The 12,664-nt window shown below is 40.2% G+C and overlaps 1 protein-coding gene across 2 annotated transcripts in view; it reads left to right on the top strand.

Annotated features, from left to right (window-relative positions):
* LOC126416299 (vacuolar protein sorting-associated protein 16 homolog) overlaps positions 1-12,664 on the top strand; it is a 209,857-nt gene that overhangs the window by 124,014 nt on the left and 73,179 nt on the right. The window lies entirely within an intron of this gene.

Here is a 12,664-nt window from a genome sequence, read left to right as displayed (position 1 = left end):
TATGAAAAGAAAAGTTGCTACTCACCATACAGTGGAGATGCTGAGTCGCAGAGAGGCACAACAAAAAGACTGTCGCAAATAAAGCTTTCGGTTGGTAGGGCCTTCGTCAACAATAGATGACGTGCACACACACACACACACACACACACACACACACACACACACACACACACAAACTCAACTCACGCACATGGCTGCAGTCTCAGGCAACTGCACTGCAAACAGCAGCACAGTGTCTGATGGGACTGGCAACTGGATGAGTGTGAGGAGGAGCCTGGGGCAGGGAGGGGGAGGGATAGTATGGTGGTGGTGGAGGTGGTGGACAGTGAAGTGCTGCTGGTTAGACAGAGGGCAGGGGAGAGGTGGGAAGGGGGAAGGGCGAGGGGAAATAGTGGAAAAATAGGCAAGTAAACAGGCTGGATGTGATGGTGGAATGACGGCTTTGTAGTGCTGGAATGGGAACAGGGAACAGGGAACAGGGAAGGGGCTGGATGGGCGAGGACAGTGACTAACGAAGGTTGAGGTCAGGAGGGTTACAGGAATGTAGGATGTATTGCAGGCAAAGTTCCCACCTGTGCAATTCAGAAAAGCTGGTGTTGTGGGAAGGACCCACATGGCACAGGCTGTGAAGCAGTCATTGAACTGAAGGATGTCATGTTTGGCAGCTTGCTCAGCAACAGGGTGGTCCACTTGTTTCTTGGCCACACTTTATCAGTGGCCAGTCATGTGGACAGACAGCTTGTCGGTTGTCATGCCCACAAAGAATGCAGCACAGTAGTTGCAGCGTAGCTTGCACAGGTAGCCCTGCCTTTGATGGGATAGGTGATGTTTGCCATCAGACTGGAGTATGTGGTGGTGGGAGGATGTATGGGACAGGTCTTGCATCTGGGTCTATTACGGGAGTATGAGTAATGAGGTAAGGGGTTGGAAGCAGGGGTTGTGTAAGGATGGACGAGTACATTGTGTAGCTTTGGTGGATGGTGGAATACCACTGTTGGAGGGGTGGGAAGGATATTTCTCATTTCAAGGCTTGACAAGAGGTAGTTGAAACCCTGGTGGAGAATGTAATTCAGTTGCTCCAGTCCTGGGTGGTACTGAGTTATGAGGGGAATGCTTCTCTGTGACCGGACGGTGTGACTTTGGGAGCTGGTGGGAAAATGGAAAGATCTGGCACGGGAGATTTGTTTTTGCACAAACCTTGCACTGCATACTGCTTGTCCAATATAAGACTGGCCACCTTTGCAAGGTGTCTCATAGACCTTAGATGTTCTGAGACCTGCTGCATCTTTAACTGGTCTCGGTAAAGGATGAATTTTTGTCGTAGGCTTGAAGGTTGATTTTGTCTTGTGTCATTTCAGCAGGTGGCTTATCTTGCCTGACACAAAGCCACAGAATGGCAGGTTTCTTTTCTTTCTCGGTTTGGTGGGCTTGTGAGACTTGGTTGAAAATTTACTGTAAATGCTGTGATATGGCATGAACAGCCGCAAGTGCCAACCCCATGCTGTATCCTCTGTTTGAATCAGAATCCTTGACTGAATGTAATCCGAGTACATTGTTTGAATATTATACTTATTGCAGACTGTAACATTTGCCTGTCTTTCCTCTCACTGCAGCACTTTTTGTGGTATTAAGACAATTAATTTGCGTAGGACTAGCCTTCGTGACCTTTCTTTTGCAGTTTTATTTGCACATTTTGCTGAACTTTGAATCTACTTTTCTCACAATGACCACTGCTATTTTTTGGGTCATTGTCAAAATCACTATCTCTTCAAAAGATTGCAATGGCTTTGTTTATGGGTTCACTGCATACAGACTGTATTAAGTACTATTTGTGACGGCATCTTCATTGCAGTTGCCATTTGAACAAACATGCCTTACGAACTATCACCATTACATAAACTGTTTTTGGAACCCTGGGTTGTGACTGTTGATTACTTCACAAGCTGAAAAATGGAAAAATATAGAGATACTAGCCACTGAGTGGTGCCACTTTTGTTTGGAAACAATCCATGGGGATGATGATTCATAATTGTTCATCTGTGCTTGCACTGAAGAAGACTTCATACCTTTCGTCAAATCTTAATTAATCAGAATAAATAACCAGCCATCATATCTTAACAATACACCAACATGAAGGACATATAGTTGAGTTTTTTTGTATTGTAGCTTTTCTTAAGATATGATGATGTCTGTAAACCTGAAACTGGTTGTATGTCAAATAAATTAAAATATGAGCAGCACTGCAAAGCCTAAAATTTAGAATCCACGGTCACTCGCCTCCTCCAAAGGTTAAAGTGACTTAACTTCATAATGAAGATATTGTACATGAGGATGTTGTGTGACAAAAATGAAAATAGTAATGACTGTATACTAATGCAATTAGTGCACAAAACTCTGTTGCAGGTAGCAACTCACCAGAGTTCTGTTATATGTTCCTTATCAGGATGATGTAATCCATCGTTAATCACAAACTTCTGCAAACTTTTGCAAGTAAAACAAGGTACTCTGTGTTGAGTAAATATCTTCAGCAAATATTGATCCTTTTGCGGGCCGTGAGGGAAATATGCTTCCCACTAAATGTATTTCCTTACAGCATTTAAGGGAATATGTGCTGTTACCACTTCAATATCCTCCTGGCATTTAGTAACAGTCCACTGCACCAGCTGTAGTTTCTGTTTGTTGTAAAATATAGCCTTCCCATCAAACAACTGTGTTTTAATTGTTCTTGGGAAGAATGTTTACCACCAAAGTAGTTTCTGGAAGGGTCTTGGGAAGGATACTTCCCACAAAATTAATCTGTCATTCATGGTCCTTGGGAAGTATACTTACCACCAACGGGGTATTCTAAAGCTTTTGGGAGTACATATTACCACCTCTGTCTGCGCCTGACATCTCGTGATATTACACTGCATGAGCTATATGTAAACAACAGTCAGTTTCTACAGGGTGTTTATAAATGAATATTGGGGTTTTAACACTTTATAACATTTATTACATTAAACTTACAGTTATAAATGATATGTTAAATGAAAGAGAAACTCAAAAAGTGTTATCAAGAACCTTATAAAGCTGGTAGACCATCGATTATGTGCCAACTTCGCAAACAAAATGTTGTTTCATGACGATGTAGATTTTCTGGATCATGTTGTCTTCAGTGTTGAATTGACCCTTCACCTTAGTGGACATGTTAACACTCACAATGTGTGCTCTGGGGCTCAGAAAATCCTCATGAGATGGTACAGATGCAACGAGATTCCTCTAAAGTGACGGTTTTTTGTGCCGTATCCCAGTGGAAGGTTTATAGGCCTTTCTTTTTTGGTGAATCTACTGTAACTGGCACTTTTTACCTTGATATACTAGAGCAGTGGGTCTTCCCTCAGTTGGAAGAAGATGAGCCAGAGAACTTCATTTTCCAGCTAGATGGTGCGCCATCTCACTGGTGTAGTGAAGTATGGCGATTGGTTGAACTTCGCTGTACCCAAGTGCTGGATAGGCTGCAACGGGCCCAATGACAAGGCCTCCACGTTCACCCGACCTAATGCCATGTGATTTTTTCCTTTGGGGATTCATCAAGGGTCGTGTACCTCTGCTATCAACAGACCTCCCTGAATTAAGAAACCGGATTGAAGCAGTTGTTGCTACAATCACTGAAGACACACTTATCAACATTTGCGAAGAATGTGGCAATAGACTTGATGTGTGCTGCCGTGTGACAAATGGTGCTCACATTGAACATTTATAAGGTCCTTGGTAAAACTGTTTGAGTTGCTCTTTCATTTGACATACCATTTATAACTGTAAGATTAATATAATAAATATTATAAAGCATTAAAACCTCGATATTCATTTATAAACACCTTGTATTTGACATAGGATCAACTGTTGTTGGAACACATTGCTTCACTTCTGCAATATGCTTTATTCTGACTTGTATCAGCTCATACCATTATAGTGTGACAAAGTTTCTAGGATTGTTTGCACATTGCCGTAAGTCAGCTTTAACATCAGTGAAAAGAATTTGAAATCTAATAAAAGGAAACATAAAATAAAAACAGAAAAGACTGTTCATTATTTTTATGTGTAACAACAACACATAATAGCTCACAAAAGAGAAGTGGGAAATGAGATTACCACCATAGTTCTAATCCCTCACGAAAGTGCTGTGGTGATATATGTACCAACATAGTTTATGCTCCCTAATAACAAAAATAAAATTATCGAAAAATAAATATAGTGAGTGGATGACAATTCTAAAAGGATAGCAAAAAAATTATTTTAACTGAGTTGGAAAAAAAAAAAAAAAATGCATCCGCGAAAGGGTTAATATTTAATGTAAAATAAATCGTTTGAATATCGTATGTGGCTGTGGCTGAACATCAGATTTTTTATGTTATGACACAGTCACTCATCCATAAATAGTCTGATTTTTATCATGCTCTTAATACCCCTTAATTGTGAGGAATGAAGCTGTGTTGCTTGTTTGCTTGAAGGCAACAATGGAAAGAAGACAAATAGTGCCATGAAATTTTCATCTACTCCGATGCCTGAATACCCTTCAGGCTATTCAATTTGACCATCCACACCAAACTATCAGTGTTAGCGAAAGAATAGGGTTGTCGTTCTCATTATATTTACTTCTTCCTTCCTTGAAATACATTTCTTGTAGAAGGCAGTTTGAATCCTAAATGCAACTGCTAATAGAAGCATGCTAAGTCCTAAGAAGTATCAAACTCCTTGACATGGTTCACACTCAGACCCTTCCCTTTCTCGAGCAATGTTCTTGGCATATGGGCTATGCAGACATGTGACACAGCCCACTTCAAAGCTTCAGTTCTTCCAGTATCTCTCCCTTAATTTCAAAACTCTATGTTGTTCCCCTCATTCACCTTTGATGTGTATTATAGTGGGGCCTTTGAAAAGGATGAGATCAAATTCCTTCCTCATTCTTCCCTAATCTGAGCTTGTGCTCCATATCTAATGATGTCCTCAATGGGCTGTTGAACTGCAGTCTTCTTTTCTTCCTCTCTCCTTTCTTCAAAACCCCAAAATACCCTCCTCTCCATGTTGCCAGGATAGTGGGCTGGGAGAAGGGACATTGGGATAACGGCTTGGTCACAGCTCAAGAGTTATTTCTGGAATAAGTCTTTCAATCTATAGTAGAGAGTAAACTACAATGAAATTTCCCAGCACAGTGAGAGTAATGTTTTTACTCTGCAGCAGGCTCTTTTTAGTCAATATAGCATTAAAATGTTTCCATCCAAAATTTGTTTATTTCATTTCTTGGTGAAGAACATTTCAAAGCAAGAGGACAGGGCACTGTAACGTGCATTATATTACTACTGAATCTAGAAGGTAAAGTATCATACTTCATAAATCACAAGAAATCTCCCTTTCCCTGTTAGACTACTGCCACCAATTTAATTAATTGAGTTTTGTTAGACACAAATAGAATACTGTACTTCTGCATTTCAAGTCTTAAAGCTGATGGCAATACCATAATTCTGTCAGATATGCAGTCAAAAAATGGTGTCCATGTTTATTATTACTTGTTTGCAGTGTTGGTATCCATAACAATTAAATTGTGTGTCTTCTGAATTATGTCAAAAATAGAATAAATACAGAAAAAAAGTCTGCAACCAGAAACATCAGACCAACATATAAAGAAAAATGTGAAAGATTTTATCTGAAAGTGGTTGAAGAAATTGCATACTGTCTTAGAATTGAGTTAAGTACTTCACTGGTAAGACATTCAGTTAGCATCCATCTAACATAAAAGAAGACATTGGCAATCCTGACCAACTCAAAAGAAAATTAAAAACGTACTTCATTTAACCACTCCTACAAATTATCTGAATAGCTTAATTTAGGGACTGAAAAATTCTGTAAAGTTTGCTATAAAGCTGTATGGCAAGTAGTTATTTACTGTCTATAAGATTCAGTATTGACAGATACAGGAAATTATAGTATATGAAAAATATCAGTATAATCAAGTAAATGTTCAGCTATATGTAGCAGATAAACACCAGCTTTATATTACACTGAGGAGGCAGCAACTTTTTTCGATGTAACCACTTTCTTACTAATTTGCTTGATTAGATTTAGATGAAAAAAATTAAGCAGTACAGTTTTTGTAAAAGCCTGCCTATTGACACAAACAATGGAGTTTATTCAGAACAAGAAATGTATATGCAAGATGCAGTGCAAGCTATCTTAAATCCAGTCAAGCCCTTATCAGAGTTCTGTGTATTACAACTAGAGCCCACCAGAATAACACAGTAGCCAATACAACAACAGGCCACACACTCTACTGTTACAAGAATAAATGCTTAGATCAGTCTAGGCTAGCTCATATTCTGTAGTTAGGCAAGAACCCATGAGAAAGTGTGTCTGGTGATCAGTGCCATACGAGTAGTTGTCGATAATAATGTCACACCCGCTCCACAGTTTCCATCGTAACTTTGCATGGTGTGAGTAGAATAGTTGATTGTTAAATGTAGTATAAAAATTAAGTATCTATGATATCCTAGTCTTTTGTTAATGTATACCTTAACTCATTTGACATCGCGAAAAGTTCCTCTTGTTGATGGGATGTATGGAATGCACGGAATGAATGAATAACAAATACATTTTCAGCTTCACCGCTACCTACACTTTTTAAAATTCCTTCACAAGCTTCATTCACTAGCAATTTTTCACACTAAGATATTTGCTACCTCCTAAACTGATTAATCATCATGAAAATAATGCATTGTACCTCTTATTACTCAGTATTATCCTAGGGTGTAATGAATGAACTTTCTTGCAATATTTAGGTGCTCCTTAAGTCATTGTTTAATCCCAACCTATCCAACATTCTTCCCACATCACAGAAACCAAGTGAGGTGGCGCAGTGGGCAGCACACTAGACTAGCATTCGGGAGGACAATAGTCCAAACTCATGTCTCGCCATCCTGATTTATGTTTTCCATGATTTCCCTAAATTGCTTCAGGCAAATGCTGGGGTGGTTCCTTCGAAAGGGCACAGCCTATTTCCTTCCCCATCCTTCTCTAGGCTAAGCTTGTGCTCCATTTCTAATGACCTCGTTGTTGACAGGACGTTAAACACTAATCTCCTCCTCCTCCCCCTCCTCCTCCTCCTCCTCCCCCCCCCCCCCCCCCTCCGCTCCATCATTCACAGAACCATTTTCCTCGTATAACAACATATGAAACATTGTTGCACATGCTTATTGTAAACTGTTCTCACAAATTTAGATGACTATTGTTCTAGCAGTTGCTGTGTAAGCATGTAGATATTAAACTAGCAGTAGCAAATAAAGCAACAAATCTTCAATATAAGCAGCTGCTTTTTTCAAGCTGTCTTAGAGTTAGCCAAGATAAGAACACACAGTTTAAAGACATTAAGTTACAAATATAGTGTGTAACAGCTACTTCTTCCTATTAACTTATAATTAATGTATAATTTTACTTGTTCCACATGCTGAAAAATTTTCATTTGTTATGTGATCTACAAAAGAAAATGAGTGAGACAAAAGTCGGTCCTCAGCACTAAAAAGTATTTTTTTCTTGTTTTCATTCACAAAATTCATTAGGAAATTAAGAAGTCTTCGACAACTCAAAAGATTTTCTTGGTTCATTGTTATTTTTCATATTTTTTCCCTAATATTTGTAAACAATTGTAGAATGAGTTTTAATACTTCAGAGGAAAGCAATGAAATTTTGAATTTTTGAGATTTGCGTGTGAACCCAATCAAAGTGAAAACTATTGAAGCAGTATGTTCTTCCTACTGGAAGTACTTTTACAAAATGTGAAGATGTGTGTCTGGTTTCCAAAAAATGGGAGGAAGAAATGACGAAACATTCGTTTGGGTGTATGGTACATATATCACCATCACATAAAAATTTAGGTAACTTCATTCCATGAACACTTAAAATGGTATGTTGAAGATTCATAAGTTTAGGAAGAGTTGGTAGTGAAGTTGTTTCTGTGAAGTGGGAAGTGGTTTGAGATGATGACAGAGCAAAAGTTATTAAATTATTATTTTTTAAATATAGAGGGGAAACAGTAAAACTGCTCCAACAAGAAATGTTGATACTTCAGTAGAAACGAGATATCATCAGAGTGAACATCTAATTGTGCTGGAAGTATTGTGTGAGGCTCTGAGTGACTATTAGAGAAATGGAAATGAATCTAGCAGAATTTTAAGAAGAGGCATGTACACCTTTGCTGATAACAGTTGTATGTCTGATTGTAATCACTACAGAGACTGTCAGTATCACATAACAAAATCCACTACTGATATGTTCAACATTAAATGTAAGTAGCCAGAACGTTGACCTAAAGATACTGCAGTGAGCTCATTGAAGCAAAAACAGCTGAACAAATTTGACAAAAAGTCAGGAGAATATCAAAGAGTAAAACAAAAAATGTCACTTAAATTTGATATGTTCAAGAATGATGTGAACATTGTAAATGAATTAGAATGCAGGTTTAACATGCAGTTGCTTAAAGAAGCTTCCAGACCAGATTAACAGTTCTGGAAGCTGAGTTAGCTGAATTGTGAAACCAATGGCAACAGAAAGAGCTAGAAATAGCTTACATAGAAAATCATGCACTGAGAGAGAGAGATTTCTAGATATTGTTGACAATTTATTTGCAAAGCAACTTGAAAAGGAGTTGGGGTATCATGAGCTCACATGCCTTGAATACAAATGGAGGCCCAGAGAGTTAAACAACACTAAACAAGGTTCAATTGCATAAAATCAAACTATCACCATATTATTTTGTATTAAATAATGGAAATTTCTGGACAGGATAAAAACTATATGAAAGGATTGACTGCTACTCACCACTCAGAGGAGGCTTTGAATCCCAGACAGGCACAATGAGAAAGACTGCTGAAATATTAAGTTGTTGGACTAAGTTCTTCCTCCGAAATAGAAAACACACTCACTTTTACTAAAGCAAAACTCACACACATATGGCCTCTGTCTCCGAGCACTGGAGCCTGACTATGACTGTGTCTGATGTGAGCCGCAATCTGCTGGGGTGGGTGGTGAAAGTAATGTAAGGAGGAGGAGTGTGGTGCAGGTAATGTAAAGAGGAGGAATGAGACTGGGACTGGAAATGGAGGGGGAGGGATAGCAGGGAAGAGGTGGGAGAAAATGGTATGCTGCCTGTGGGAGCATACAGGGACATGTTGAGGACAGGAGAGGGCTGTTAGGTGTAGTGTTAGGAGGCTGTGCTGGGAGGGGAGTGGGGGGGGGGGGGGGGGGGGAGGAGGGAGGAGGAGAAGAGAGAAGTAGAGAAAGTGTAAAGAGTAATAGGAGTATTAGTGGGATAGAAGGCATGTGTTGTGCTAGCGTTGGAGCAGGGAAGGGGATAGATTGGTGGAAGACATGTTCTATAGTTGAGGCCCAGAAAGTTACAGGAATGAATGATATGTTTTAAGGAGAGTTCTCACCTGCACTGTTCAGAAAAGCTGGTGTTGGTAGCAAGAATCCAGATGACAAACACTGTGAAGCGAGCGTTAGAGTGAAGCATATCGTGTTGGGCAGCATGTTGAGTAACTGGGTGGTCCAGCTGTTTCTTGGCTGCAGTTGGACAGTGGACATTCATGTGGACAGACAGCTTATTAGTTATCATGCCCACACAGAAAGTGGCACAGTGGTTGCAGCTTGCTTTGTAGATCACATGACTGCTTTCACAGATATCTTGCCTTTGATATGATAAGGAGTTACCTGTGACAGGACTGTGGTAGTGTGGGGATATACGAGTCAGGTTTTGCATCTGGATCTGTTGCATGAATATGAGCTGTGAGGCAAGGGGTTGAGAGCAAGGGTGGAGTAGGGGTGGATATCCATACATGCCATATCCATACATGCCTTCTGTTCTCCCGGTACTCCTACTAGTCTTTCCATCTTCTCTAATCCTCTCCTACCCCCCTCCCTTTCCTCCACCCTCCAAGCAGAGCCTCCCAACACTGCAACTTGCATCCTTATTCTGTCCTCAGTATGTCTCTGCACTCTCCCACAGGCAGCCCAGCATCTTCTCCCACCCCTACCCTGCTATCCCTCCCCGCCCCATACCTCCTCCTGACCTGCACCACCCATCCAGCAGATTGCTGTTCACGTCAGAAGCAATCAAAGTTGGGCTCCAGTGCCTGGAGACAGTTGTCATGTGTCTGCGAGTTGTGCTTGTGTGAACGTGTGTGTGTGTGTGTGTGTGTGTGTGTGTGTGTGTGTGTGTTTTCCTGGTTCTCAAAGACCTAATTAACTATAACATTGGCAGTCGCTGTCACTTACATCTGAATTGTTGAACTGAGAAGACGATGAGCTCTGATGAACTGGTTCCCAACTGCTGTCGCGGTTTGTTTGTTTGTTTTGTTGGTTGTGTGTTCTGTTGATCAATTGCACTGTAGAGTAGCCATTATGATGTGGAACGTGTCAAGTGCACAAGAAATGCACATACTGGTATGAAAAAATATTTTTTAAAGTACAGTGTTAAAGATTAATATTTCTGTTATTTACCCCATTACCTTAAATGGCACAACATGCATATACTATATTTATAGATTTTTTTATTCCTATTCAAGAATTCATCTATGGTGTAGAAGGAGTTGTCAAGAAGGTATGATTTCAATTAATTTTTGAAGCTATTGATGCTGTCTGTCAGACATTTTATTTTGTCTGCTAATTTGTCAAAAATTTCTGTAGCAGCATATTTTACCCTTCTCTGTGCCAAAGATGGGTTGAGCAAAGGATAGTGTAAGTCTGTCTTTCTTCTGGTATTATAATCATGAATGTCACTGTTGTTTTTAAACTGGTCCATGTTGTTGAGAACAAATTTCATTAGTGAGTAAATGTACTGTGAGGCTGTTGTAAGAATTCCCAATCTTTTTAAAAAAATGCCTACAAGAGTGTGACTATGAACCCCACACATTATTGTAACCACTTTCTTTCGAGCAGTGAATACTTTTTGTCTAAGTGTTGAGTTACCCAAAAATATTATTCTGCATGACATCAGAGAGTGAAAGTATGCAAAGTATGTTAGCGTACTAATTTCTATATCCTCAAAATTGGCAATTATTCTGATGGCAAAAGTTGCTGACCTAGTTGCTTTAGAAGATCCAAAATATGAATTTTCCAATTAAGATTCTCATCTATATTGTCAGATGAAGCTGAGAAGTACCGTGGTGTAGTGGTTATGTTGAATGCAGGGTCGTGAGTTCAAAACTCACCTGGACTGTACCATTTTAATTTCTATATTCAGTTCGAGTACATTCTAGAAGTATCCATAAATGTCAAGAATCATTATACTGGAATGTTCTGTAGCTGTATATATACTGAATGCGTTCTGGCTGGAGGCAGTTTGCTCCACACTCTTGTGTGTACAAGTGGTGAATAAAACTTTGTTAATTGAAGTTAGTGTTCGCCATTGATCTAATTACATCTTCTTCTGTGTGACATTATTCTGGTGGAGGCACTGGGTATTGGAACTTGTGATAGTGCACATTATCGACGACACAGTGGCTTCCATCAGGCCACGACAGAGCCACCGTTTACGTGGTGAGAAACCCGAGTTCAAGCCATATTTAACAGATCGCAATCTATCAGAGACAGCAACTGTGTGCCACCACATGAGACATCCTTCCGGGTTCTCTGGTGACAATGGCCAAGATCCAAACGAGTGGCTGAAGGTATATGAGTGTATAGCCAAATTTAACAAATGGGATGGCACCATGTGTTTGGCTAACGTATTTTTCTTCTTGGAGGGCACTGCAAAGCAATGGTATGAGAACAACAAGGAGAAGTTCACAAGCTGGGAAGTATTCCAGGCGGAACTGCACAAGTATTTTGGCGACACACCACGACAGAAGTGCAAGGCTGAAGATAAATTAAGGTGCAGGGCACAGTGTCCCGGAGAAACTACAGCATCCTACATTCAGGACATCTTGGAGCTGTGTAAAATAGGATACTAGAATGAAGGAGAAAGATAAGGTTGCACATCTCATGAAGGGTGTTGCTGGGGACATGTACCAAGCCTTACTCCTGAAGGAGGTTTCGACAGCAGACGACTTCATAAAATGGTGCCATTATATCAAGACAATGCATCAAAAAAGAATTACACGCAAGAAGTTTGAATGGCTTCGAAATGTTGTATCAATGTCTGTGATGGAGGGAGCAACTGATTTCACAAGTTTTCTTCATCAGATAGTGAGAGAGAGGAAGTTCAGAAGGCACTTGGATTGCACGGCGAACAAAAAACCGAAACGCTTCAAGAGGTCATAAGGGAGGAAGTGGAAGAGACATTGAACCCAATCTCTTGTCCTTCATTTCCCTTTAAAATGGTGAAAAAGTCGAAACTGAGGCGGAGTTACATTCCTACAATGCTGCATAAGGAGCCTGTTTGGGCACCAAGGAAGACTTGTCAGGAGGACCCAGGATAACCAACCAGTATGTTTCTACTGCAGACGACCAGGACATATGGTGCGCTATTGTTGAGAAAGGCAATGAATATTTGATGACGCCTGCGCCAGAAGACAGCAGACCGATCTTAGCTGACCCCAACTTCGGGACGACGAAGATGAACAAGATGATGTGGGTGCAGTACGGCATAGGTCACCATCGCTGCAAGCTAGCCAGTGGAGAGGACGCTCCCCAACAC

This window comes from Schistocerca serialis, chromosome 8 (genome assembly GCF_023864345.2).
Source record: "Schistocerca serialis cubense isolate TAMUIC-IGC-003099 chromosome 8, iqSchSeri2.2, whole genome shotgun sequence".
In the NCBI taxonomy this organism is placed as follows: domain Eukaryota; kingdom Metazoa; phylum Arthropoda; class Insecta; order Orthoptera; family Acrididae; genus Schistocerca; species Schistocerca serialis.
Note: the sequence above shows the minus strand (reverse complement) of the source record. Positions and strands in the feature narration are given on the sequence as shown.